Source organism: Globicephala melas, chromosome 13 (assembly GCF_963455315.2).
Source record: "Globicephala melas chromosome 13, mGloMel1.2, whole genome shotgun sequence".
Classification (NCBI taxonomy): Eukaryota; Metazoa; Chordata; class Mammalia; order Artiodactyla; family Delphinidae; genus Globicephala; species Globicephala melas.
The window spans coordinates 56,964,534-56,992,514 of NC_083326.1; the positions used below are offsets into that span (position 1 = coordinate 56,964,534).

At 44.5% G+C, this 27,981-nt stretch overlaps 1 protein-coding gene across 4 annotated transcripts in view; it reads right to left on the reverse strand.

Annotated features, from left to right (window-relative positions):
• Window positions 1–27,981, reverse strand: part of EPB41L3 (erythrocyte membrane protein band 4.1 like 3) — a 210,225-nt gene that overhangs the window by 106,573 nt on the left and 75,671 nt on the right. Inside the window, exon 1 of one of the 4 annotated variants that reach the window (XM_060311044.1) lies at window positions 25,938–26,303. The exons of 2 other annotated variants lie outside the window; for them this stretch is intronic. The gene's annotated coding sequence lies outside the window, so the exon portion shown is untranslated. Of the gene's footprint in view, window positions 1–25,404; window positions 25,470–25,937; window positions 26,304–27,981 lie in introns of those variants that run through there. One more of the 4 variants, XM_060311046.1, reaches the window with a different exon arrangement.

The following is a 27,981-nucleotide window of genomic DNA, read 5'->3' on the forward strand; positions in this document are numbered from 1 at the left end:
CCTGGATAATAGCATCGTGGAAGTGGAGAAGGGTCTGGGGTGGGGAGAGCAGGAAGGACGGGGAGCTTTAGCTTGCCCCCTCATCCCCATCATTTACAAATCCCCCCACAAGCCACCTCCCTCCACACCCTCCCCCCAATAATCTAAGTGAAAAAGGGCTGGCTATGCAAATGCAGGTACAAGACAAATCTTCTAGTTCCCCACTTCCAAAGAGCGTACCTGGTTACACCACCCCAATATAAAAATGCTGGAGCCGCCAGTCAGGGGACAGGAGTGTATTCTGCAGAGAAGCGATCCACAGATACAGCGGGACAAGGGAAACGGCAACAGGCCAGGTGCCCGGGCCTCAGTGGATGGTGTGTGTGGAGCTCCTGTTTGGGAACTTGGTTGTGCAGTTAGCAGAGCTCTCTCCCAACTAACTCTCGTTCACCTCTTTCCAGGCGCATAGTAAGACTGCATATCCTTGTGAATCTGGGTCCCTCAGTTACTGCCTTGAGTAAAGACATCTTGCCAAACCACAATGCACGTATAGCTCAAGCAAGAAGTGAACCTTTGCTCCGTTAAGGTGCAGAGATCTGGGGTTGTTATAGCAGCATCACCTTACCTACCCTAACTGTCTGAGCATGAAGGCCACACGTCTGGTGTAATGAGGGAAGAGAAAGCCAGGTATGTTTGCGCTGGGTTTCAAGGACCCAGGAAGATGGAAGGGTGGCATGACCAGATAAAACTGAAGGTGGCAGCCTAGCAAATGGAAAGACTTTTCCCTCATTCAAATACTTATGGAGCACCTCCTCTGCAACTGCAGCAGGGAACTGCTCACACCATTTATTGGTCTCTATGCGTTATGAAGACACAATACAACAGAGAGGGTATAAAACCCTAAAGTCAGACCACCTGGGTTCAACTAGCTCCATGATTAATCAGCTGTGTAACTTTGGGGAAGCTGCTTAACCTCCCTGAGTCTTAGTTTAGTAAATAGGAATATTAGTCAGATCTGCCTATCTCACCAGCTCACGAGAATTAACTGAGATAATTTATACGGTCTGGCACATGTAAGTACACATTAGGTACTCAAACGTTAGCCATTGTCTGTCATTTATATTTCAGATTTCTAAACCCAATATGTACAGAATACAGTATCTACAGTTATAACAGCTGATCCCAAGTAGAAAACAAGATAATTTTCATGTATGGCCTAACAGAAATCGGATGATAGAAAAGACACGGCAGCACTAAAGCTGCATTTTTAAACTCGAAACTTCCTTCAATCAAAAAGTAATAATGACTTTGGTTTGGTTAATGCAGAGGCAAAAGCATAATTACAAGGTTGCAAAAGTGGAAGAAAATGAGCATTTCCCTCAGTGCGTCTTGTGTATTAAATTACAGCGACATTGCTGACACCGACACTTATGCGCTGATTATTTCAGTATGAGGCACTCTTCCTTCCTGCCCCAACCTAACCGAAACAGAATGCCAGAGCAGCTGCTGGCACAGTACAATCCTCACCACTGATTACACTGCGAGGTTCATTTTCCCTTTACAGGAGAAAGCAACAAGAGAAGTGGCGTTGATGTGCATTTTGATATCTGAGGCCAATCACAAATGGCGTAAGTGTTCTTGCACTTTTTACAAGAGTAATTTGACAACATAACCAAAGTAAGACATCACTTCACGTAAACGGTAAAAATACACATTATAGGAAAAGATCACTCTTGAAATACATCTTCTCCCTCCATTTATGCATAAGCATTACAGTCCACCTGCAAATAATTATTCCTTTTATTTCCAAAGTAGTTTTCTCCTCTTTAAAAGACAAACCTAGCCTTACTTGCACCGCACATTATTAATGTACACATCCACTTTACTTTTATCAAGGAATGTCAACACATTAAGGAAAGTTACAAAGAAACAATATATTTTCAAATGAACCTCCTATGAAAAATGCTAATAAGCCCAAGAAATGTATTCCTTCCGAAGACTCATTAGCACTTTCTTGGTATGACTTTGGTGCTGGTGGGTTGTTTTTAAAAAAAACAGAGGGACTATTTCTCGCACCATATGTTTCTGACAAGAAGGTGGGATTTCCTCGGTCCTAGAATCCATTAGTGCAGCAGGGCGCAGCTGCACCCAGAAGATTCTGATATTCCACATCACAGGTCTAGAATGTTGACTTCCTCCGCTATCTTTAAACCAACAGACACAGAAAAGTGTCTCAAACACACAATTCTGGACACTCAAAGGAAGGGACATGTTCTCTTGCCCACAGGGTTTGAGGCAAAACTACTACAGTGATGGACCACCGATGTATTATCACTAAGGAGGGTAATTTTCACATGTCTAAGGCCAACATCTGCTGGACAGGACACTTTATTTTTACTCTCTCTGCACTGTGGCTCCCCGATGCCCAAGGCAAACAGCTGTCATCTACATGCAGGCCTTCTGCTAATACTTTCTGTAATTCCTCAGGGGCTTCCCAGCCTATAATTAGACTTTCCAGCTGCTGCCCTCAAGGCTGCTTGAGGGGAGCTCAGAGAGCTGTGCCGTACAGAAGTCCCTAAAATGTCCCCTTCAAGACGGTGCTGTTGGAAGAACACGGATTGGAATTCGGTCTGGAGAGCAAGTAAGCATTCTTCCACCGCTTGCTATGGGACAGATCTGTGCTACGAGCGGGGTCTGCTTTAAAATGCACTGAGCCAGCCATGTGGGTAGGGACTTGAGACTAGGCATGAAAAATGGGTAAGTGCGGAACCATACGAGAAACTTCCTGATTCAAAGCTGCAGAGCGCACCGGCACTGAACCCACTGCGACAGCTTCCTTGGCCTTTTACGTAATTCTCCTTTCCAGGCACCATCATCAAGGTTAACCAAAACAGCACGGCCAGGAGGAACTAAGAGAAAGCAGGCAAAAATCCCACCCTGTCTCAAAATCCTCAAGGCCAACAGCATTAGAAACGAGAATAGTAAGTCAAAAAGTAAAGGAAGGCAGCAAGCTTTAAGCTGGAGTAAGTCTTTCAAACAAAAAGCGGCCTGAGTTTTAAGAAAATGAGAACATTTTCAAAACACAGAGCACCATCCACCACCACCCCTCTGATCTACTCCAATATTCCTAGGAAACAGGGACAGAAGTAGATTTTCCCAACAGAGAAGGACCTGCTGTCCTTGCAGAGGGAGACCTGTGCCCAGGGTCAGCCTCAAACTCACGGAATCACTGTTTCCCTGATGAGAAAAATGACTATTACAATGGACCGAAACTCAAATGCCCATAAAAAGTCAGATACCCCAAGAGCTGATGACTGATACAGGCAGGGTCCTCTGGGCAGTGAGATGCTTTGCACTCACAAACATTTCGGATGCTACAGATGCCTCTGGTCTGTGGACCACCCTCAGAGCCCCGGGCCCAGGGGTGGATTTCACACAATCTATGGATGCTATCCTCCTGGGCGACTGACACCCGGGCACAACTGGGAACATACCTCACTACTGGCTTCTTCAACTTGAAAGCACAAGAAGACAACAACTAAGACCAAGGGCTCATCCATGTTGTGGGCTTTTGAAATGCCAAAGACAAAATTAAGAGGATACTTTAAGGATGTACTGAAAGAATGGATGTGAGGACCAACCCTCCCACCCAAACAAGGACCCCGCTACCAACCTCTGTTCTAGGAAGAAGGCATCTGGAAATTCTTGTTCCACTCACTTTACTGACCGGAAGTCACATGGTCAAGGAAACACTAGAATGTCCATGCTGGTTCCTGACATTATCAGCTGTTTCCCATGTGAATGTTTCCATAAACTGAGGTTTTTTTCCTTCCAGTCCCAAAAAAGGGCTTTAAAACCATCTTTGATGTTAAGAACTCTCAGTGTTCCTTATAATCCATGACTCCCTAAACCAGAAATGTTCAACACTGAACTGCCGGGACCCCCTTTCCACAGCATGTGGCTAGACTACTGTCCTGGGTATCGGATCGTGTGAATCTGGGGAATGTAAACACAGCTTAAGATTTACCTAACTAATGAGAACCTACTGTACAGCACAGGGAACTCTACTCAGTGCTCTGTGGGGACCTAAATGGGAAGGAAATCTAAAAAAGAGTGGATATATGTATAACAGATTCACTTTGCTGTACGGCAGAAACTAACACAATATTGTAAAGCAACTCTACTCCAATAAAAATTTTAAAAAAAATATTTGCCTAAGCAAAACAATTGAGACAGATTTTATTTTTTTTAACTCCAGCGGTCAAAATTCATGCGTTTACACTACTACGTACGCCTAGAAGGAGAGATAACCAAGAGTGGATTGTTTTACAAAATCTGCTGAATAGATTAGTTAAAACTCGAGTACGGGCATTTCCCAATTGCCAGTTAGTTATAGTCCAAAATGTAACCTGTAAAGTGGTGGTTTCAGTGGTTGCCGAAAGCCCCAAATCCTGTTTTCCACACAGATTACTAGTGTCTTAAATTACAGTTAGGCTTCAAGGACTGCCTATAAAAGTCTGAAGCCAGAACACGCAAGAGAACTGTATTTTGGTGGAATCCCAAAGACCCGTGGGACTCCTTAAACCCAATGGAGATGAGTCATGGGGGAGGAGGGCTGGGTATTGCTCTTAAGACAAGAAATGTCGCTGTGCCTCTGGCTTACGGCTCCATCACCAAACATTTCAAGCAGTCCTCGGCACATACCAGGCACACAGTATTTGTGGCAGCGTGAACGAATGAATGAGTGAATGAATGAATTGCACCCGCGAGTCTGACAGGGTGAGGGTCTGGCATGATCCCACAAGAAGAATACCTCAAAGCAGAGCCAAGGAAAGAAAAGAGGAGAGAAAGCCAAGGGTTGCCGTCAACTCCCACGTTCTTATAATGGAAACGGCTTAAAAACTATGACTTTTAAACTGAAAAAGTCTCTCTCCCCTCACTGGAGCCCCAGTAGGCCTCCACAGGGGACACAATGTCAAGTCTTTTGGGTATTTCCCCAGAAATGTTCTAGGCATAATGGAGCACCAATATGGATACAAACCCCTCCCCTTTAAACAAAACAGAAGCATCTTGTACACACGACTCTGCACCATGCTTTATCCATCACCCGCAAGGGGCACAGTTATCACCCCCCTGCCCTCCAGACACTTGCTCCTTTAGGATTCCTGGCCCCAGGCTCCCGGTTTGCCCTTCCTCTCTGACTGCTCTATGGTCTGCAGACAATGGAGAGCTGCGGGGCTCAGTCCTTAGAAATATGCTCTTCTCCACCTACATTCAGTCTGTGAAGAGCTCAACCATCCTGCGATGCTACCCTGGGATGCTTTTCCCTCCACACCCACGGGCCTCCCTGTGTCCCCTTCAGGCTTTGTTCAAATGCAACCTCTTTCCCTGAAGCCTTCCCTGAGTACTGCACTCTCTCAAAAATGCCAACCCGCCCTTCCTGTCTCCTCTCGCCTGCTGTGTTTTGTCCGTAACACTAAACAGACCTCGAATACCCTTTATTAATTTGTTTGTTTTCTAGAGTATAACTTGCAGGACAGCAAGAATTTTTATTTGCTTGTTCCCATTTCTGTCTTGGGTTCCCAGAATAATGCGTGGCACTCGGTAAATCTTTTCTGAATGAATTAATGAATAAGCAACATGTTTTGAATACTATTTCTTAACAGTTTTCTTATTAGCTGGAGAAAATGATCTCCATGCATTTAACATTTAACACTGCCTCGTTCCCCCACCCCAGGGATGGTAAGCATTTATGCAATCGGTCCCCTCTGGATGGACCTTTAGGGTGTCTTATTCTTTCGCTACTTAAAAATAATATAAACTTCCTTCTATGTGGACACATTTGCAGATAAAAAGGAAGATTGGAATGAAAAGAGTTGAGCTTTTTCTTTGGGTACAAATATCTCAAAAGGTAACACGAATAAGCAGAGGCTCGCTCAAGTGTCTGAACCCACTTGTTGGGCAAACGAGCAGGCAATGTTTTTGCTCGGCCAACACGGCAGCTCAGATGTGGGTCAAGTGACAGCCCACAGAGAATTATTACAATAAAATTATAGGGTTGATCAGAGAGAAAAATTGCAGGGAAGATGACTCACGCTAGGCTTTGAGAGAGGAAAACAGGACTGAAACAACAACAGACCCTCAACAGTTGTTTTCTGGTGAAAGCACACCGCATGTTCCTAGCAAAGCCAGTCCATGTGGCAGTGCGGCGCAGCCCGTCCGCAGGTCCAGATGCAGACGGCACGTGTATGTCCTTGGGAAGATGGTAACACAGCCCAGAACTTCCAGTAAAGAGGGGACTGATGATGACGAAACCCTTTCCTCTTCAGCCCTGTTCTCCTCTCCATCTTACATCTCAGTAACTCCTGATATGTCGTTTCCCCTTGTTTTCCTTTTCAAACATTCTCGGGGAAAACAGTCACTTATAACCAAGAACTGCAATAGAACAAATCTAGCGCCACATACATTTAAGAGCAGAGGGTGGTGCCTCTGAACTGCTGACCGCCTTTGTCAAGAGAAAGTGCCGAAGCCACCAGCTGTGTCCTGCCCAACTCGGGGTCCCTAAGGAGGCTCTGCAGAGCACCACGGGGACATCCCGCCTCGGAGGATGCCTCTGCAGGTGTCTCCTCGCTGAGTTACTGCTGGACCTCTGCTGCACGTGACTGTGGGATCATCTTACTTTCAACCTCGAGGTCCATCTGACACACAGGATGGTCTTTGTTCTTCCTTAGAAAGGATTTACCCTCCTTTCCCTGCACTGAGGTGGATTCAGCTGAGCATCCCTGATTCCCTTCCTCCCGTGGTTAGTTATCCCCCAGCTTCGCTCTTCCATCTTCAGGGAAACACTGGGAGGGCGAGTATCATCCCTGCACCACGCTCCGCAAATGTTACAAACGAGCACAACCCAACCTAACGTGTCTTCAGGGATCAAAGCCGCAAAGGCGGCTCAGTAATGGGATTGTTCCCTTTTGAGGCAAGTCAAGGGTCCTGTCCGTGATCCCTGGCTGCAATTCCTACTTCCCAGCTGGGCATCATGAGATGCTAATAATACTATCTAGTAATCGACGATGTTTCAAAGGTGTCAAACCAGAGATGCCCCCAAAAGAAATATGCTTTAACTCAAGGAGAGAGTAGCAAGGCCAAATAAACTAGGTCAGTAGATTTATTCCTGAGTTGAAAAAGTTGGACGTGTTACCGAGTCACAGAGTATTAATCAAGGAGAGACAGTCAAGCTGCTTGCCTCCTAAAAGAGAGGACGGATCCAGGTCAGGGTGGTAAGCACTTCCCTGGGAGTCAAATTCTGCTGGTTAGAAAATGCCCAGGTATAATAATATGTTTTCCATCAGAATACTGTTTTGTTATTAAGTTTACTGCCCATCAAATAAGAAAAGATAAGTAATAAAGTGTTCTTCCACTTAAAATATCTTCCAGGAATTTAAACCCGATGTTTCCATGATCAAAATGCTATTTTAAAAAAATTATCTAAAAACTGGTAATGTGAAATCCGATTAATAATAAAATAGGTCAAAACACTTTAAACTAGCTCCTCCTCAACTATGTTACACAGGATGATGTTCTTCTTGACATATATTATTGGGGGGAACAAAATTAGAAAATGCTGCACTAAATAACTTTGATTTTATTTCTCTTCCACGTAACATCACCCATGCACCCCTCCCCCACCGCAGGGTAAAAAAGTATAAAGCTGGAACTTCCACTCCAGACTTACAGACAGGGGGTAATACCTGTCCAAGAAAGGTATTGCAGGCTTAGAGATAACAGGAGATTAGACTAGACTATAAGCTCCATGTAGGCAGAGATTTTCTGGGTTTGTTTTTTTGTTTGTTTGCTATGTTTTTTGTTTGTGTTGTTCACTGCTAAGTTGAAAAGTGTCTGGCAAATAATAGGTACTCAAGAAATGTTCCATGAATGGGTGAATGAATGTAGATGACTAACACAGCTGGCACTCAAAATATTACTGGGATTAACTTAGTCATAAAATATTGAAATACTGGCAACTATTCTCACATTAGCCATAAAAAAACCCCTTAATCATAATATACGATATTAACAGTTAAAAAATTAACTTGTAGCAAGAATGCAATTAAACAATCAAACAGGGGACCTCAGGAGGTTGTTTACAAGTAAAAGAGTTATCTTTGTAGAGCAGAAACATACTCCTTTCAATGCCAAACAGATGTTTATAGTTACAGTATAATAAAATAATCAATGTATATCTCTAGATATAAATGGTGATCGAGATGAAAGAAGGTATTGGTCATGCAAAGTATACTCAACAGACTACCTTTCAGAGACTGTATACATTTTGTCGTTTTTGCACTCTACTTAGCTTCAAAAGTCATCAACCCTCTCATCACACAGTTTCCCTAGAGTTCAAAGCCTTCCGAGCACACACCTATTCCTTTAGTTTTCAACCCGGGGCTAATTTCAGTGATCTGAAAACATGAATAACTAAAATTGCTCTTAAAAGTCATCCCAACTGGGGCCAAATCTTAAACAATGAAACATAACAAAGCAAAGCGACAGATACAAAATAACAGGCAAGTTTTCTATTTGACTACATACATCATAAATCACGTTATATTTCAATATTGAAAGATAAGTAATAGTAAGGACCTAGCATCAAAAACATCATAGGTTTAGCAAACAGGGACATACAAAATGAGTAATTCCCATTAAAATCTTTGATAAGGACAGACATAGATACCATACGCATCATACAAGGGCCACAAATGTCATGAAAGCAGTGGTTTCCATACTTTGAGTTCACAAACCGGAAACTGACATTATTGAACATGTAACGGTGTCAGATGTAGCTGCTGAACCCAAAGTCACCTGTAATGGTTTCCGAATACAAGCTGCTCAGAAGTGGGTCCCTTCAAGTTCTCCCGTGCCTTCCTCATCCTCCTCTGATTCGGGGCAACCACGCCTCCTCCTTGTGAATTCTCCTCTTTTATTCCTCAGACTATATAAATTGGGCTTTTGTCAACTGAAACAATAAACCAGCACTCCAAATCGGAAAAGGATTAATACTATAAAACTGATATAAATAAATTATGTATAATCTTGCTGCAAAATAATGTAATTTTTCTGTTTGAATTTTTAAAATATATCCAGCTTTTAAAAATTTTAATACCTGTTGGTATAAGCTTGATAACCTAACATTTGGAAGAAGGATTGTCCAAGATCATGTCCTTACTACTTTTTTAATTTTAAAACCTTTGTTAAAAAAAAATTTTTTTAAGTATGCACGCATCTTTAGAATGCCCCCCAAATATTTAAATACATATTTTAAATGTGCTTTATATGAAATATGTATATACATATATATGTGTGTGTACACACACGCAACACACACATATATTGCCCTAAAAATGTTAACTCACTTAATTCTCACAACAAACCTATGATGTGGGTACCATTATTTCCAATTAAGGAACGTGAAGCACAGAGAGGTTAACTTTCCTCTGGTCATGCAGATAGAAACTGGCTGGGCTCTATATTATATATACTATATATATGTAGAGTGTGTGTGTGTGTGTGTGTGTATATATATATATAGTATATATACTCTACATATATACAGTATATATATACTATATATAATATATATAACTATACTATATAGTTAATATTATATATTATGATTATACATAGTATACTATATTATACTGTTAGCAGTTGTTTTCCTACTATCCTTAGAAGATATTAACAAAAAAAGTTTTGGCCATTTCCACTGGTCATTTGCAGGAAACAGAGCAGTTCACCAAACACCTCGGGGATTCTACTTTGCTAATAACACATAATCTCACCTCTCTTGTTGACATCACGCTCTCTTGGCCAAGCAATAATGTCACTTTCTTCGATCTCAACCACTCAGAAAGTTAAAGCCACCTTCCTCTAGCCAAATGGAAGATCCCAGGGGAACATCACATACCCAGGAAAGAAGGAGCCCAATGCCAAGGCCTGGGTCACCTGCCTCTCATTTAGCCAGGGAGCAGGAGGCCAGTACTGACAGCCCCAAATTATCCCAAGAAAGGAGTGAGGAGCAGTTCTCCAAAGCCACGGGGAGGAGGCGTCGGTCAGAAAGAAAGATGTCCACCATGAACGTCGACGGTGTGAGATCAACCGTCCAGCTTTTTTCACTTCTTTACCTTTAAATCACTCATTGTAGGAAACCCAGTTTTAACCCAGATATGCCATATTTCATTTCATTCCACGTACGGTGATACACAAACATGAGAGCAGCCAAGCAACAGAAGTCCCCCCATTCTGTGCCCTTTCCTACATTTGCTCCTTGCTGGGCCCAAGAAGGCCTGACGGCCCTGGGGCCACCTGCTCTGAGCGGTCAGCAGAAGGCCCAGTCAACCACAGCCACGGGGAGTGTATCCGAGAGGGGCACCATGGCCTAGGAAAGCTTTCACATGGACCAGCACAGTCCTGGGGACTGGCATTCTGAAACCAACTCTGCAAAGTATTAGGAATATTAATAACAATCCTCAAACAGTAACACAGTGAGGTCAACTTCACCACGATTCCCATGTTGGATCTGCACTTTGCAGCACATAAACTTCACATGCACCCAGCAAGGCTAGTATTACCAGCCACACTTCATAGGCGAAGAAACTGAGATGAAGAGACGTTAAGGAACTTGCCTATGACTGCACTGTGAGTAAAAAGTGACTGAGCTGGGATCACCATATAACATATAAAGGTAATTTACTGCATATCACAATTCTGAGCTAAAACTTCCACACTGATTATAACACCTAATTATAATCGTAACACATATATGCAAAATACAAGTGATTATTATATATTCTTACATATGTAAGAGATAAGAAAAATATATGAAATAAAGATTGACAAATATCTTCTCAGAACTTAAAGACGTGAGGAGAATGGTTTTAGAAGGCATACAGGCCTCCTAACTCTTCTGCTATTAGAGAACACCCAAATTGATATTTACTTTACCATGCAATCCTCCCTTTATCAGACGTCTGGATTAAAATCATTGCACTGTCCTCGGTACATCCTCCAAGAAGACACCTTGTATAGAGAAAGAGTCAGTGCACATTTAATGCTTACAAGGACTGTAATGATGCTGGTATTTCTACTGAAACGGTTTTCCACCTCATCCTCTTTCCAGTATCAGATAAAGAACGCCAAGAAACAAGACTGCTCTGTCAGGTAATCCATTTCGCTAGAAAGCCATAAAAACAATTATCTCCGTCATTACAGACTCTTTAAAAGGAGTTTCAGAACATCAAAGTTGCTGATCTGGGCCTGAGACAAAAACCTGACTGCCCACGCTCAGGAATAATGGCTTCAAATTGAGTCCTGGCTGTCATTAGACCTCCTCAAGTCAGAGAAGCCAAAGGCAGACAGATCCCAAGAGGTGGGGCACCTGTGCATCTTGCTCCGAACTAGCCTGTGGGTCGTGCACTGAAGCAGGTCACGAGGAAGGATGATGGCGGTGGGGGGGGGGGGGGCGGCGGGAGTACAGGCGTCCAACATCCTCAGTTATTAGAGAATATCTAAGTTGCTATCATCTTTACCACTCAATCAACTCCCCTTTATCAACCGACACGTTCAACTCATCTCGCAGATCGCAAAGGCTCATCCAAGAACAAGTCACCACTGACATTGAGAAGAAAGGAACAGAAGTGAAAACAAATCTAACAACGATGAGAAACCATTCCATTTCACCTGGAGGTACATAAACGCTTCCTGAGTACCTGGAGGTAGATAGAGGGAAACTGCAGATCTCTACCCTCGTGAAGTCTAGACAGAATACTCAGATTTAGAGAAAATTTTCATTTTTTACAAAGAAGTAGAAAAAAGGCAGTCATGAAAACTTTCTTTTAGATAAGAAATTCTTCAAAACCAAGTTATAAATGATTTTGCCAATAGGACAACACGACTATCCATCCTTATATGTCAGTCATTATCTACGGCGGCCCAAGTGGACGTTTATCATTCATTTTTCTTTAATTAGGATGCACACCTAATCAAAACCTCTCTTATCTACTTCATGGTCAAAGAGCTCAGAAAACCAACCATGCTTTGATTTTTCCCAGCACTGAATACAAAGAGTGAAAATGAGAGGTGTGCAAATTATCTTCCAAATTACAAGAAAATGGAATATTCATTGGTAAGGAAGGGAAAAAAAACCTGTTTACCTTTGACTGTGCTAAAAATGGAAGGGAAGGAAGGGGGCAGGCCAGATGGCATGTCTGGGAAGATACTGATGATGCATAAGTGTTAATTCCTGGGGAGGGGAAAAATTACTATACTCTAACGAGCGTAAAGAATTGCAAGTCCAAACTAACTGAAAATGACTGGAACCCAACTGTCACTCTGGGAGGCATGGCCGAACTCACCACTGATCAGAGCAGGAAGGTCTTGATCTGGTTCACACACCAATTCTCTCACATCCCAGAAAGACCCTTCAGGCCACACAAGTGACCTCTTCTCATCAGGGAGTCTCACTTGTTAAGGTTATATTTACAACTTGACATTAAATCATTTTTCACAAAATCATATCCACTAAATGAAAGTTAAAAGTGGATTGAGAATTCTCCTTCATAAGGTCAGATCACATTTTAAATGACTCCTTCATTTACTATTTACTGAGCACCTACAACGTGTCCAGCACTGTTCTCAGAGCTGGGGTCCACGGTGAACAAAACAGATTAAGTCCTGTCCCCATGAAGCTGATATTCTGGTTGGGGAACGCACACAATAAACATAAATAAGTAAAATAGGTAGTGCCATGAAGAAACAGCAGCAGGGAAGGGGAACAGTGCTGGGCGGGGTGAGAGGTGGTGGGTGCGTGTGTGCAGAGCAAGCTTTGTAAACCTGCTGGGGAGGATGTCCAGGCTGAGGGGCAGCAAGGACGGTCGTCCCTTGGTGTCTTGGGGGGGGTTGGTTCCAGGACCCCTTCGGATACCAAAATCCACGGTAGCAAGTCCACGATGCTCAAGTCCCATAGGTAAAATAGTATTTTTTTACCTAAGCGTAGTATTTGCTTAACCCTCTGCACACCCTCCCATATACTCTAAAACAGCAGTCCCCAACCTTTTTCACACCGGGGACCGGTTTTGTGGAAGAAAATTTTTCCACGGACCGGGGTGGGGGGTGGTTTTGGGATGATTCAAGTGCACTGTATTTACTGTTCACTTCATTTCTATTATTATTACATTATAATATATAATGAAATAATGGTACAACTCACCATAATGCTGACAGGAGGCGGAGCTCAGGCAGTAATGTGACTGATGGGGAGCGGCTGTAAATACAGATGCAGCTTTGCTCCCTCACTCGACCGCCACTTACCTCCTGCTGTGCTGCCTAGTTTCTAACTGGCCTGCTACCGTGGCCCAGGGTGTTGGCGACCCCTGCTTTAAATCCATCTCTAGATTACTCACAATACCCAATACAATGCAAACGCTATGTAAATAGTTGTAAATACAATGCAAATGCTATGTAAATAATTGATGGGGTAAATTCAAGTTTTGCTATTTGGAACTTTCTGGAACATTCTAAAAAAATATTTTTCAATCCATGGTTGGTTGAATCCAGAGATGCAGAATGGGAGGATACAGGACAGCCGGCTGCACCACGTTCTGAGGTGGGAAGCACAACCTTGTTCAAGGCCTGGGGAGGAAGCCACGAACCATGGTTAAAGCATCGGTTTTCACACATAAGAACTACACCGTGGGCTCCTGGAGGTGTCAGCAGACAGGAGACTCCAGCATGTGCTGCATGAACAAAGCAAGCTGCAGAAGGACAGGTACAGGACACCGTTTAAAGTTGCGTAAACGTGAAAAACAACACCACAAATAATTTAGTGATGCTATAAAGAGTGAGTGGGAAAGGAATAAAGAAATTTTATGGTTACGATAAACACCAAATCAGAAGAATGGCCGATTCTAGGAGGGAGGGAGGTACAACTGTGGAGGAGAACTTGGGGAGATAAGCAATTTGGGGTAACATTTTATTTCTTAAACTGGATGTTGGATACACAGGTGGTCATTATACTACCTTTCAACCTTTCGTGTATCAGAAATACTTTGCACTATTTTTTAAGAGGAATCTTCAACCCTATCTCAGCATCCTCTGGTCTCTTAGTTAACCATCCGTGGGTCATCCTGACATGGACCTCTGCATAACGGACAAGGCGGCACCAGTATTTCTGTTCCGCTGTGATTAAGAATACTGTACCACCGGTGGAATCATTTCTGGTACGAGGAAAAAGGGAAGAAATTAACGGAATGAAAAAGCTGTCATCACTTTTCTAGCACTCTGAAACTACACATTAGAACCGTTTAGGGTCTACAGAAAAGGCTGCATAAAAGAAAAAAATGGCAAATCTATGTTTAGTGCTTTAAACTGAGCTGCCTGTCACCATTTTAGACACAGCCCCTTATCTACATAGGAGGGAGGTATTTTTAGCAATGTCACCTTTGCTTCTCAATATACTTCTTTAAAAAAATAAAATGCCACAGATAAAAGGACATCATATATCATATACACATGTGTATTTCGCAGCTCACCAGCGTGTGGAAAAGCAGCCGTGTATCCAGGGCTTTTCCCTGAGGGATCCCTGGGGGCACTGGCTCCCCTACTTCCTGCAGTCTGCTCCATCCTAAGGACCACAGGAAAGTGAACAAGCAGAAGCAGCAGGTGCTCCCTGGGGAAATGGGTCCCGCACTCTAAGCCCCTCGCCGTGAGACCACCAACATCATAGCAGCTGAACCAAAGGTGTTTCAGGCACAGAGAGGGCCTGGGTGCCCGGGAGCCCTGGGCACTGCTCCTTCCAAAACACGTTTCCAGGTGTGATGTCACACTTGCAGAGGAGGGATACAATCGAGAAGGAAGGACTTAATAAAATGTTAAACATCCCCAAATGACAGTATCTGAAGTAGCCCTCTACACCCATCGACACCGTGACCTAGTCCTGCTTCAGAGCATTCATCCTGATCTGAAATCATATTTGTTTATTTGTTTATTGCTGGTCCCCCAGCTTAAAATACAGGGTCCAGGAGAGCCGAGGCTTGGTTAAGTCCTGTTCTTTGCTATAACCCTAGCACCGAGCAAGGTGCCAGGTACCTAAGAAGCATTCTGTAAGTATTTGTGGAATAAACAGATAGATGGCTAATGAAAAAAGGAAGAAAACTTTACAAAGGTTCAAGGTGTCACATCATCAGTCTTTCCAGTTTAGAACTGGATTTTGGTATATGTTAGTGACTCTTTTAAAATAAATTATTGCTATTGGCAAATGAATATCATGCCTGGAAAAAAAAATCATAATTTCAACGAAGTCTCTCGCTCATGGCCAAGCAGTAGATAAGAAACACTGGCAGTAAGCTTTGGGGGGAAGCTGCGTTAAAAGATGGGTTGGTTTGGGGGCTTCCCTGGTGGCGCAGTGGTTGAGAGTCCACCTGCCGATGCAGGGGACACGGGTTCGTGCCCCAGTCCGGGAAGATCCCACATGCCACGGAGCGGCTGGGCCCGTGAGCCGTGGCCGCTGAGCCCGCGCGTCCAGAGCCTGTGCTCCGCAACGGGAGAGGCCACAATGGTGAGAGGCCCGCGTACCGCAAAAACAAAAATAAAAAAAGATGGGTTGGTTTGTTTTGTTTTGCTTATTTTGTGAGGCTGGGAGACACTGGAACTGGATTCATTTGGAAAAGAGAGAATTCGGACAGAAGCTGGTCTGAATGGAGAAGATGTGGATCCATCCTGGGGGCCAGTAAAACAGTCACTGAGGTAGGGAGGGTGGGGGGACGTCCTTCATCTGACCAGCAACACAAGCTCTTCAGGACTGAAATGGCAAGGTCAAGGGCGTTTACAATTCTAGCCAGGAGGAGGGCGAAGGCAGGGAGATCACCAACTTGCAATCCAACCCTTAAATAGGAGCATTTAGAAATAACAGGTATGACGGTAAACCGATAAAGCTGATAACTGTTTCAGAGGAACATTCTGCCAGAAACTGAGTAGAAAAAGAGAGGTTACGAAATTTAGTTTCCTAATCTTTGTATATTACATCCTTTACCTTTTACATACATTGTCCTAATGTTAAAACACTCTGAGAGGTGACTCCAAGATGTGTGTCTGAAGGTGACTGGAGAAGGTGCAGTGAGAGGGAGAAAGGCAATGCCTGATGGGGTTTTGATAATTCATCTGACTTACTGGCTCTCTACCGAGACAGGGCCAAGCTCTCAGGAAAGCTTCTGAAGACTCTTAAGCTGCAATGCAACTGGAGCTCCAAAGACTGCAAGCTCCCTCTTGAATTTGTCTTTGGGTCCTAAGAAATCGATGCAATTTAACGGTTTTGTTTTGTAGCCCCTATATGAAAGTTAAGAACTTCAAAATATCTTGAAAATATCTGTAAGATCCAAAGTACTCGGTATGATTTTGATCAGCAGAATCACATTTACTCATAGATGCATCTCTTCTTCACTGATTTCACTCCATTTTTCTATTATCAATCATAAGGCAAGAAAACTAACCCCAACTGAAGATGTATTAGAGAGCCACATATTTTCACTTAAGATACTCATTTCATACTCCCAACCTTTATGCTAAATAATTACTATCATCCCTATTTAACAGATAAGAAAACTAACCTTTAATCCTACTTCCTTAACCTTTTAAATTTTACATAATTTCCTGGGGCCACAAAAGTGGTAAGTGGGGACTTCCCTGGTAGTGCCATGGTTAAGAATCCGTCTGCCAGTGCAGGGGACACAGGTTCGATCCCTGGTCCGGGAAGATCCCACATGCCACGGAGCAACTAAGCCTGTGCACCACAACGACTGAGCCTGCAAGCTGCAACTACTGAAGCATGCGCACCTAGAGCCCGTGCTCTGCAACAAGAGAAGCCACCGCCGTGAGAAGCCCGTGCACCACAACGAGGAGTAGCCCCCGCTCGCCACAACTAGACAGAGTCCGTACTCAGCAATGAAGACCCAATGCAGCCAAAAATAAATAAGTAAATAAATAAAAACAAAAATAAATTAAAAAAAAAAGTGGTAAGTGATGGACCAACCATAGCAAAACCCAGGCAAGGCTCTTTCCTCTATGCTAAGCGTTCTCTCGACCATTAGTACCATTTATTTGCAGTGTATTATCTTTCCAGATGTTTACCAGACACTAGCCAGTAAGCTGGAAAGTCACTGAGATGATTCCTTAAGACAGTGATCTCAGGATGCGGTCCAGGGATCACTGCATCAAAACCCACTGAACTTGCTGGACATACAGGTGCCTGGACCCAACTCCAGATCTACTGAGTGAGAACTGTGGATGGGTCCTTGGACACTGCTTTTTAACAAATTCCCCAGGTGACACTGTTTCACATGAAAATTTGAAAACCGCTTGTGGCTAATTCTCTGAAAACTTCAACTATTGCTATTTGCAGTTTCAAATTTGACAAAATTTTGTGTTCTCATTGAGGGTCATCTTTTGGATGATGGAGCTTGTGGTGGAATGTTACAAAATTCCATAGTCCCCTTGAGGATTTATCTTTAGAGCCTCACAATTAACGTAGGTCCCTAGGAACTTGCAAAGCAGGTAAACATTATGAGCTGAAATGGCAGAACATTTATGACATGCCTACTTGGACTCCACACTGCTCTAGATGTCTCCCAACACAGAAGTTTCCTTTCACCCTTGAGGTTGCACCAGCATCACCATTTCATTGCCCAGAGAAATGGAGTAACCTGTCCAAAGTTACACACCTGAAGGTTGACAGACGTTTCAATGTATCTCTTCTAAATAGCTGTATTTCCTTTGTTCTACAACACAGCTCCTCCCCATGAATGACTGCTACCCAGGGTTTAAGAATGAAGGGGAGAAACTTTCCAAATGTCCTGAGCAGACAAATCAGTCAACCTCTATTTTTCCAACTTTATACGCATTCCACTAAGAGTATTCCTCTTAAACTCAAGTCAATAAAAGTCAAAATCTAATAGCACAAAAGAATGGTTATCAAGTGGGGGAATTCTCTGTAAGGATATTACCAAAACCTCTCTATATCTCTGTGATGTAATTCTCCATATGAAAACTGCGTAAGAGCCGGCCACTCCCAAGCCCGTGCTGAAGCTCAGAGTCCACAACGGCGGGGGCTAGGAGAATTCCAGGTACCATGCCCCACAGCGTCACCTTCGGTTCATAAAGCTGTCTTCCTCAACTGCATGAACGTGGGGGAAAACAAGACTGGATTTCAGGTAAATCTAAGGTCCATCCAAACCATGTGCTTTTCAAGAACGTGACAGAGCAGCTCATGCGCCTGGAGAATCTGCATGGAATCTGTGAGGTGAGCCTGACCTCTGCTAACCCCCTGCCGCAGAGGAGAAGGGGAGGCTTTGGAACTCAGAACAAGGCCAAAGGAAGCTTAGTATTTTCTATCTCTGGGCCAGCGCCCCCGTAACTCCTAGTATATCCCAGCCTCTGAAGCGTCTTGACTCCGAGTTCAGGCTGGTTTGGGTTCAGGCTGCGGTGTCTGCTGCCCCTTGGGACGTGCAGGAGGCGCGTGGGAAACGGCGGGCACCAGCCCCCCATGAAGAGCCTCTACACAACAGCTCCAATTAAGAAACTGGGAGATAGATGGCTGAAGGCTGGTTGTTTCAGTTAAGACTAAATGTTTACGCACAACATTGAGATGTACACAGTCATCGTCAGGGACTTTAATTTTGCGTGAATGTCCTGCTTCACCACAGCTCTCTGATGGCTGTGCTGCAGGACAATGATGAAAAGTGTAGGCAGTACATAGCAGGAGGGGGAGGGACTGGATGACAAGGCTTCCCATCGTCATCGTCAAGATAATGATGCTTTACCAGTATTGCACAGGACCCAAAGAAAGTATTTATCTCCCATTAAAAATAATGATGCAGATAAAGATTGGTATAGATGAAAAAGCTCCCCAGAACATACTGTTGCATAAAAAAGAAAAAGGTTACATATTAGTATTTAAGTCAGAAGTCTCCTCATGCCAAATATGTAACTGTCTACAAATCTGTACTTGTGTCGAACAAAGCTATTGCTATTAACTAGGTACTTGTGATGTACCAGGTACTATGCCCAGTGCTGTGCGTGTATTATATATGTAATCCTCATGTCCTTGAGGTTTAGGCACTGCAGCCATTTTGTAAGTGATTAGACTCAAGAAGTCAAGAGAGGGCTTCCCTGGTGGCGCAGTGGTTGAGAGTCCGCCTGCCGATGCAGGGGACGCGGGTTCGTGCCCCGGTCCGGGAAGATCCCACGTGCCGCGGAGCGGCTGGGCCCGTGAGCCATGGCCGCTGAGCCTGCGCGTCCGGAGCCTGTGCTCCGCAACGGGAGAGGCCACAAGAGTGAGAGGCCCGCATACCGCAAAAAAAAAAATAATAAAATAAGTCAAGAGACTTGACCCATGACACAAAGCAACCACATAGGAAGACTGGGAGCCCAACCCAGGTCTGTCTGATTCCAAGACCCACTAGAGTCTATTACACACTCAAAGAGGCAGCTTTGGGAGGATTTTTGCCAACATATATCTTCAGTAGCTATCTCTAGACAACAAGATTTCTTCTTCTTGTTTTTCGATATTAGAAAATATTTTACAGCGAGTATGGATTATTCTTAACACCTGAAATAACAAAGATGTTTTAACTGGAAGGATAAACAGGATTGAAAATCATTCTATCTTCTGAACATCTCCTTTTCCACCCTAAACGGTCCAAAAGTAATATTTAATCTTCAACTAAATATGAAGTATTTAGTAATATTTAAGTAATATTTAACCTTCAACTAAATATGACCACAAAAAATATATGTAGTGAATTGCCAAAATATCCATCATTGAGAGGAGTTAGCGTTACAGTCAATTTCTGAAACTTTCTGGATTACTCCATTAACAAAAGACCATCTGTCTCCAGACTCCTGTTCTTCCAATACACCCTACATTTATCACCAAGCATCTTCTTTCCGACTCCACTACTTTCAATGGCTCCCCAGTACCTAGCAAAGTCCAAAATATCCCTTAGCTTCATATCCACGATCAAGCCCCACGCTCCTTAGACTCATCTCCTAGTACTCCCCAGGATAAAGGCTACATTCCAGTTAAATGTAGGCCTCTTGACTTCTGGAGTGTTCTATCTGGAATGTCTGCTCAATGACTAGTCAAAGTCCAACCATCTTCCAGGGACCAAATTGGAAAAGCCAAAGCAGAAAATGAAGACCGCTCAATCGATTTTTCCTACAAAGGGATGCGCATAAGAAACATAGTTACCAATACATAGAAGGGGCCATGTGAATAAGCATTGAACATTATAAAACATTTCTTAAATTTGCATAGCCAAGTGACAAACCATATTTCATAAAATTCATGATACCGTTAATTGTAAGAAATAACAAGATATGTAGCACTCTGCAAATTAAGAGGTAACTCAAATGTTGCAATTTTAATTTTCTATTTAGAGAACTCTTTTAGATTTATTTAGATATTCTGTGCATGCAAAAGAAAAGAGAAACAAAACATACTGGCCAAGATATTCAAAATAATTCTTTACAAGGTCAGAATCCAACTCTCTTGAATTGCATGCCGACTCAGTTACTGTGCTCTATGTTTTTACACAATACCATCTATATTTCTTCATGGGTGATGCACTATTTCTTAAGAGTGCTCCATTACTGTCTCCAAGATTTTCTTCCAACCAACTGACACCCCATCTCCAATTTTTGATGCGTGTGCCCCATCAACGAATTCTGTTGCCAGCTTTCTCTCTGCCATATGGCTGAGAGCAACGGTAAGACATTTCCCAATTTCAGAGATGTACAAATGTGAAAAAAAATAGGTTTGTTTTAGAAAGGATGAAATGTGGGGCTTGACTAAAACACACAGAAAGTCACTGTTGGAGAATGTAAACACTACATAGAAAATGACCAAAGAAGAGAGATCTACAAGGGAAAATAGTTTTTCTCTTTTTAGTTCAACGTCAAGATCAATATCACGGCCCAGCCCTAATTCAGCTTTTGTCACTCCCCAATCTGATCCCTTTCCTCCTCTTCTGAGTATTTCCCCTCTACTGATGTCTTCCATGACACCAATTAGAGCTGGCAGGAAGGGAAGCAGCCCGCCTGCACATCTTCTCTCAAAGATCCCATTCTTTCTTCTCAGGGAACCTGCAGTATTCTCTTCTCGGATCAGACAAAACCTCTAGAATCTGTCTAATCTGAGCTATGGACAGAGCAGCAAACTTGTTATGAAGAGGATGGTGCCCTTAAAAATAACAACTGCATACGTGAGTCCGATAATACTCAGTTTCAAATAAGTGGCCGTGCTTTTTAAGCCTTTTCAAATATTTTTTGTAGGGAAGCGTAAGTCACACACGGCCTCATTTTTTAATTCAATTCCATAAATATTTACTCAATACCCTAAGTGTTGAGACCCATACTGGTCTGGGGATCAAACTCCAAGGGAAATAATTTCCTCCAAACAACAAGCACTCGCTCAATGTAAGTGGAGAGCAAAACAAGCACACACGGCAGAGTAAACATCACATCTGTTTTCTAGATTTAATAGAAACCTTTCTGCTTTCTCTTTCTTTTTTTTAAGTTTATAAGGAAGGGTTAAAAGAACAGTGTATCAAAATGTCAACCACCTAAAAATTAAGTTGTCGGCTTTTTCTCTGTATTGCAAATTACCAAAGAATTAGGCGTTTGGTGCTAATAGAAGCTTACAACTCTAAAGTGTGCAATTTAACCAATCACTGTAAAGTCTAAAAACGCAGTACCAAAGACATTTCAACCAAGCAAGCTGCAGGTCTGGTACCTAATTTCAACTTCTCTATTTGTGCCATTCCTCCCTTTTTCTTTTTTCCTTCCCTTTGCTTTGGAAATGTGTTTTGGGACAGTGACATGGTTAAGTGAGAAGTGCCCAGAGGTCCCACATTCATAATACACTCATGTGAAAAACGGACAGTCATCCAACCAAGGAGGGGGAGAGAAGACCTCGGGCTGCGGCCGTTCTCGGGTCTTCTTTATGCTCACGTCACATTCAATTCTGGACTCAAAACACGAAATTTGCTTTACAGCTTCCGAATTTCAGACTTCCTTTTGCAACTGACTCATCACTAATTGGGGTGCAACGTGTCTGTGATCATCTCTGCACTAGAATTCTCACTTCAGAGAATTCTAAAATGCTAAATTATAAAATAATTTGCAAATAAAGCAAAAACTTAAACAGAAATCAATTACCCCAAATCACTGCAGATATCTTCTACACTTGTGAAACCTCTCGCTTCCCCCCCCCATTTTTTCTAATTGCCAACTGCAAACACATCACTTAAAAATAAATCGGAAAGAACACTGCCTACCCAGAAGAGACTGTATCTTGACAGACAACACACACTTTTGAAAGACAACACCAATAACCTAAACCGAGAATATAGCAAGATATTTGGGTACAAAGGAGAGTAAGAAATATACTGACGCTTTACATCAATATAGACTCGTTACTTAAATAAAATTTTTAAGTAGCCCTTTAAACAATATTTTCCTCAGTAAGAAGAATATTCAATGATTTCTACTACTGCACACACAAAAAAACCTCTTCCCTGATCTATGAAATGCACTTTCCCATGCAGGCTTGCATCCACGTCTAATTCTCCAAACAATAACTTACTGCGCAGTCCAACTTGAGAAATGAGAGTCTCATTCATTTACCAGGCAAAGTTAAAGCCAGCAAGATGCTTCAGATGGTCTGGTTTTGCCTGCCCCACCCTTGTTTCCTTGGAGCCATTGTGATGTCACAACACCAGGCAGGGTAGTGACTTCACTGCTCCAGCCCCTGCTTCTGAGCACACAATTCTCTGAAGCCCCGGCAAATCAAATGACAGCAGAGCCCTCCAGGAGTGCCTGATGAATTCCCAAGAAACTAGCAGCTACGGAGCCTTTCGAAAGAGAGGGATGTTGCAGTGGCACCGTCAAAGATCTCTCTCCAAATGAAGTCGTGCCAAAGAGAAATCTGAGTCATGGTTTTCAATAGTAAGTCTATATTCCATAATAAAGCTGACATTTAGAGGAAGACTGTGGTTGGATACTTGGAAGAGGCGGGGGAGGAAAGATGACCAGGGTACTCGAGGACTTAAGAAATCTCTCTCCATTACAGTCAAATTCTCATGGAAAAGAAACATGTATTTATTTTTCAGCCTACTCTTGGAGTTCTATTTTACTGGAGAGGACTTGAATTCTAATTCGTGAATTTTAGGCTTTTTAAAAAAATCACTAACTTAAAAGATAAATATGTTTTACAACATGGAAGACAATACACTGGACAGCATATGCCTGTCCTAAACCAACAAACAGTAAATCCAGAAAGGATTCACAAAGTACTGACAATATCACATCTCCTGGGACATGAAGGGCTGCCCCTCCTCTACTTGAGTGGCCCCTGGATGCATCTGACCAACCGATGTTTCAAGACCAATGTCTAGATAAAATAGCATCTGATCAAGTAAAAAAAAATCCCAGATCTATTTGAACACAATTCAAAGTTGGCCCAAGTCCAAGCACTGTGCAAGAAATGACACAAACTACTTTTAACCTAAGTTGCATTCGTGCAGAGGAAATGACTTAAAAATTAAATGTAGGGCTTCCCTGGTGGCGCAGTGGTTGAGAGTCCGCCTGCCGATGCAGGGGACACGGGTTCGTGCCCCGGTCCGGGAAGATCCCACATGCCGCGGAGCGCCTGGGCCCGTGAGCCATGGCCGCTGAGCCTGAGCGTCCAGAGCCTGTGCTCCACGACGGGAGAGGCCACAGCAGTGAGAGGCCCGCGTACAGCAAAAAAAGAAAAAAAAAAATTAAATGTAAACAGTTCCCTGTGATAGACCTTTGACCTCTATCTTCTCAATCCTTCACCTCAAAGGGGTTTACAAATTAAATTAAGTGTCTTCTCTTCTGCTTCTTGATAAATCATTCACAAAACATGTTCTGTGTTGCCAAAATTATTTGCCTAAAGTGTATTAGCTCCATAAACTGTATGCAGTAACTGGTGCATCTGGTATTTTGCTTTTCTAAACCACCAGAAAATCATAATGCAAATGAGACTATTTACTGTTCAGCTATTTTATTTTCATCAATGCCTTCTGAAGTTAATAAAGTCACCCTTCTCAATGTAGAATTTATTTCCTCTCACAAGGACTTTGTTACTCCAATTAAAATTTTAAAAGTCTGCTACCAAAATTAACATGCATTTTTTTAAAGCACTGTTTGAGCCACGATACAAATCAGCTCCCATTCCCCAGAGTTCACTCAAGCTTTGATGTGCTCTTTTTTCTTAATAGGGCTTTTCTGCTTAATTTTCTGTAATTGGTGCTGCGTTCAGGGCTCCCAGATCATAAATGGATGACCATAAATTATCATTTTTGTTTCCTTGAGACATTAAAAATCAGTGTAAAACTCAAAAAGAACGTTTTCAGCACTGGATTTGTTGACTCTACTGCTAGGAAAGTTAATGCTACCAGGAGAAACTCCAACGCACACCTGGCCGCCCCAGAGAGCCTAAAATGGGCCAAAAAAAAAAAAAAAAAAAGGACGGGCAGGATATCTGCAAAAGCAATTCCGCAAGCCTAATGTAAAAAATCTGAAACCCCAACTTAAACACGTAATGCAAGCGCCGCATCAGCAGGAGTGACTGACCCTCTCAGGATTTCTCAGGCCGGCCTCCACGCGTAATTAAAACCACATGTTCTCTTTATCTTTCTATTTGTTCTGCAACAATCTCTCCCTAACTTTAACCCTAGGCTGGAACTGGAGAAGAAACCCCTAGACAACTTTGTATCCGGAAATCTGAAAACCGAAAAGGAGAGAACGCTCCGGCGGCAAAGGACCACAGTGTCAATTTACTAGGTAACCACACCCACCGCATTGCAGAAGCCGTGAACTTGGCGGTTGCGGGGGGGGCGGCGGTGAGATGGCGGGGCGAGTTGGAGAGGGGACGGAAAAGGGGGAGGGAAAGGAGGGCGAGAGACGAGGGGAGACCCCAGAAAGCCGGCCCCCGCGGCAAGGAGCCGGGAAGCACCCGCCAGGAACTGGCTGAGACCCCGACTCCCGCGATTCCGAGCCCCGGCCCCCACCCCCCGGGCTCCCCGCCCCCAGCCGCCGCAGAGCCGCCCGCGCACACGCCTCCCGAGGCAGCGGAGCCTCGTGGGCGCCAGGTGAGCAGCGCCGCCCCTGGCCCCTCGGCCCCGCAGGTGCCCCAGCCCCGAACCAACCCTTTGAGACGCTGCCCCCTCCTCCCCGGCCGCCCGGCTGCAGCCCCCGCCGCCGTCCGGGGGCCGCCGCCCCACTTCGGGGAAGCGGACAAGTTACATAAAAGCGGCCAGCCGCTCCCGAGCGGGGATGCTTTGTGCGAGCACACCTTACCGGCCCCGCGCCGCGCCCGGCCGCGCCGAGCCTGCAGCCGCCGCGCCCAGGCCCCTCCGCCGGCCGGCCCCCGCCCCGGGCGGCGCCGCAATGTCGCCCCCGCGCCCCTCCCCCACCCTACCCCGAGGGGTAACTCAAAACATGGCGCCCGGGACGGTGGGGGGGGTGGGGGGCGAGGAAACTGACAGAGCCGGGGCGTGGGGAGCCAGCCGCCCCTCTCGGCCATGGCTCGGAGGGAGGACCCCAGGCCGGAGGCCAGGGCTCAGGCTGCGCGCCGGCCCCGCGATGCTGCAGCGCGGCCGGCGGAGCGGGCACGTCCCCGGGCGCGATACGCGGCGCTCGGGCTCGGCCCGGCGGGGGTCCCCGCGGGGGTCCGGGCGGGGCGGGCGCCAGGCTCCCGCGGTTCGGGCGGACGAGCGGCGCCGGAGCCACGCGTCCGCCGGGCCGCCCCGCGCCCGCCCACGGCCCGCCGTGCGCACCTCGCGACCCCAAGCCCCCCTCGGATCCCCTAGCTCCGCAGGCAGAAAAGTTACCTGGCCTGGGCCGGGGGCCCGGGCGCGCCGCGGCGTAGGGACCGGGCTCGGGCGCGCGTCCTCTGGGCGCTGCGCGGAGGCTCGGGCGTGGGGAGGAAGCCGCAGACTCGGGCCGCTCGCCGCGCTCCCCGCCCCCTTTTGCAGGAGCCACGGAGGCTCCGCGGGCTGCGGCGGGGCACACGCCCAGGGACGGCGCCCGGCCAGGCTCGGCCGCGGGGGAGGGGGCGCCGCGGGACTTCAGGACTGTCGCGCCGCGGCTGCCTTCCCCATCGTGGCGCAGGGTCGCGCTCGGGGACGACGCCTCCAGACCGTTGCCAATCGCGTTAGCCTTTGGATTTCCACTGCGATTTCTGCCCGGCTCTCTATCCCTCCCAGGCACCCCCGGGAGAGTGGGGGGAGGGTTTTCTGACCTTCAGGTGAGTTATTTATTGGCTTAGGGACTGCAGGGTTTCCCCCCCCCTTTTTGAAAGAAAAAAAGAAATCAAATTGGCGGCGTTTTGCACAGGGTGGGTGCCCCAGAAATACTAAATTAATGGAGAAGATCTGAATTGAAGGTTGAGGGAGGAGGTTTCCTGTCTTTGGGCAGCCCCCGCCTCCCCACTGTCTCCCCCTTCCCCACCCTAAACCTGCAGTTACAGGTGGTCTCCTGGGCTTCCCAGCCTAAAGAGAAGTCATTATTGATAACGCTTCCCACTGAAATGGAGGGCGGGGTGGTGCACAACGACTTGCGGGCAAAAGAAATTATTCCTGGTCTCTCACAGAATCTAAGCTCTAACCAAGTAACCAAGGCACCTTTATGAAAATGTTAAGGGCCTCTCCATTTACTCCTAGTCACCCTTCCAGGAGCTCCCGACTCATTTAGGGAGGGAAAAAAATGGATTTACAGAAGTATTGCATTTGCAATCCAGTGCCAAAGATGTGGTGCAGAGTTAAATGGCTGTGGCAGAGCTTCTGGACCTGCTCTGTCGGTGAGGCCCTGGGAGGTGGGAAGACTTGGCCTGTGTTTCCGGGACAAGGAAGATGGCAATAGGGAGTGGGGGGGCTTATAGCACAAGGAACTCTATACTCTATTCAATATCCTTTAATAAACCATAAAATGGAAATGAAAAAAAAAGAAAGGGGAGGGGGCATTGTTCACATTTTTCAGGTTGTGTAAGAGAGAAGTTTGGAAAATTGTGGTTCCTATGTTTCTGTGGAGTTTATGGATCTGTATTCTGTAGATAGGCAGCTTTGAAAAATTTTTGAGGAAGAAAATGTGACTTAAGTCATGTTATAGGAAAACTATTCTGATAACACTGCAAAGACTAGAAAGGATGGGCAAATACCAGAAGCTGACAGGAGGTGACTATGGCATTGTTCCAAGTACCAGAGATAACACAGACCTAAACTGTCTTTCAAGTGACAGATAAAGGGTCAGTTCAAATACTGGATGCATTTGTGGATGATGACCTGTGTTAATTTCCTATCGGGGGCCACAAGTGTTAGACATATATATATATATATATATATGTATCACATCTGTACATATATGCTGGTGTGTGTTGCATATAAGATCTATGAATAAAGAAAGGATTTATTTTCCTTTTTTGATATGCACACTAAAGCACTTTCCTTTTTTTTTATTTATGTAGGTTGTTTATTATAAAGGATCCATTGTTTTTATTAACTGCATAATGTTAGGAAGAAAATGCAAGGAATACTAGCATTAGGGACAGAAGTAAACCTGTAATACCAAGCTAAGCCTGATATCACATAAATCCAAAGTAATTCTCAAAATTGTTTTCATATCAATTTATAATTCTCTTTTACATGAAGCAATATGTTTCTCTTTTATTTTTTAAATTTATCTATTTTTTTTCATTTTTTTAACATCTTTATTGGAGTATAATTGCTTTACAATGTTGTGTTAGTTTCTGCTGTATAACAAAGTGAATCAGCTATATGTGTACATATATCCCCATATCTCCTCCCTCTTGCATCTCCCTCCCACCCTCCCTATCCCACCCCTCTAGGTGGTCACAAAGCACTGAGCTGATCTCCCCGT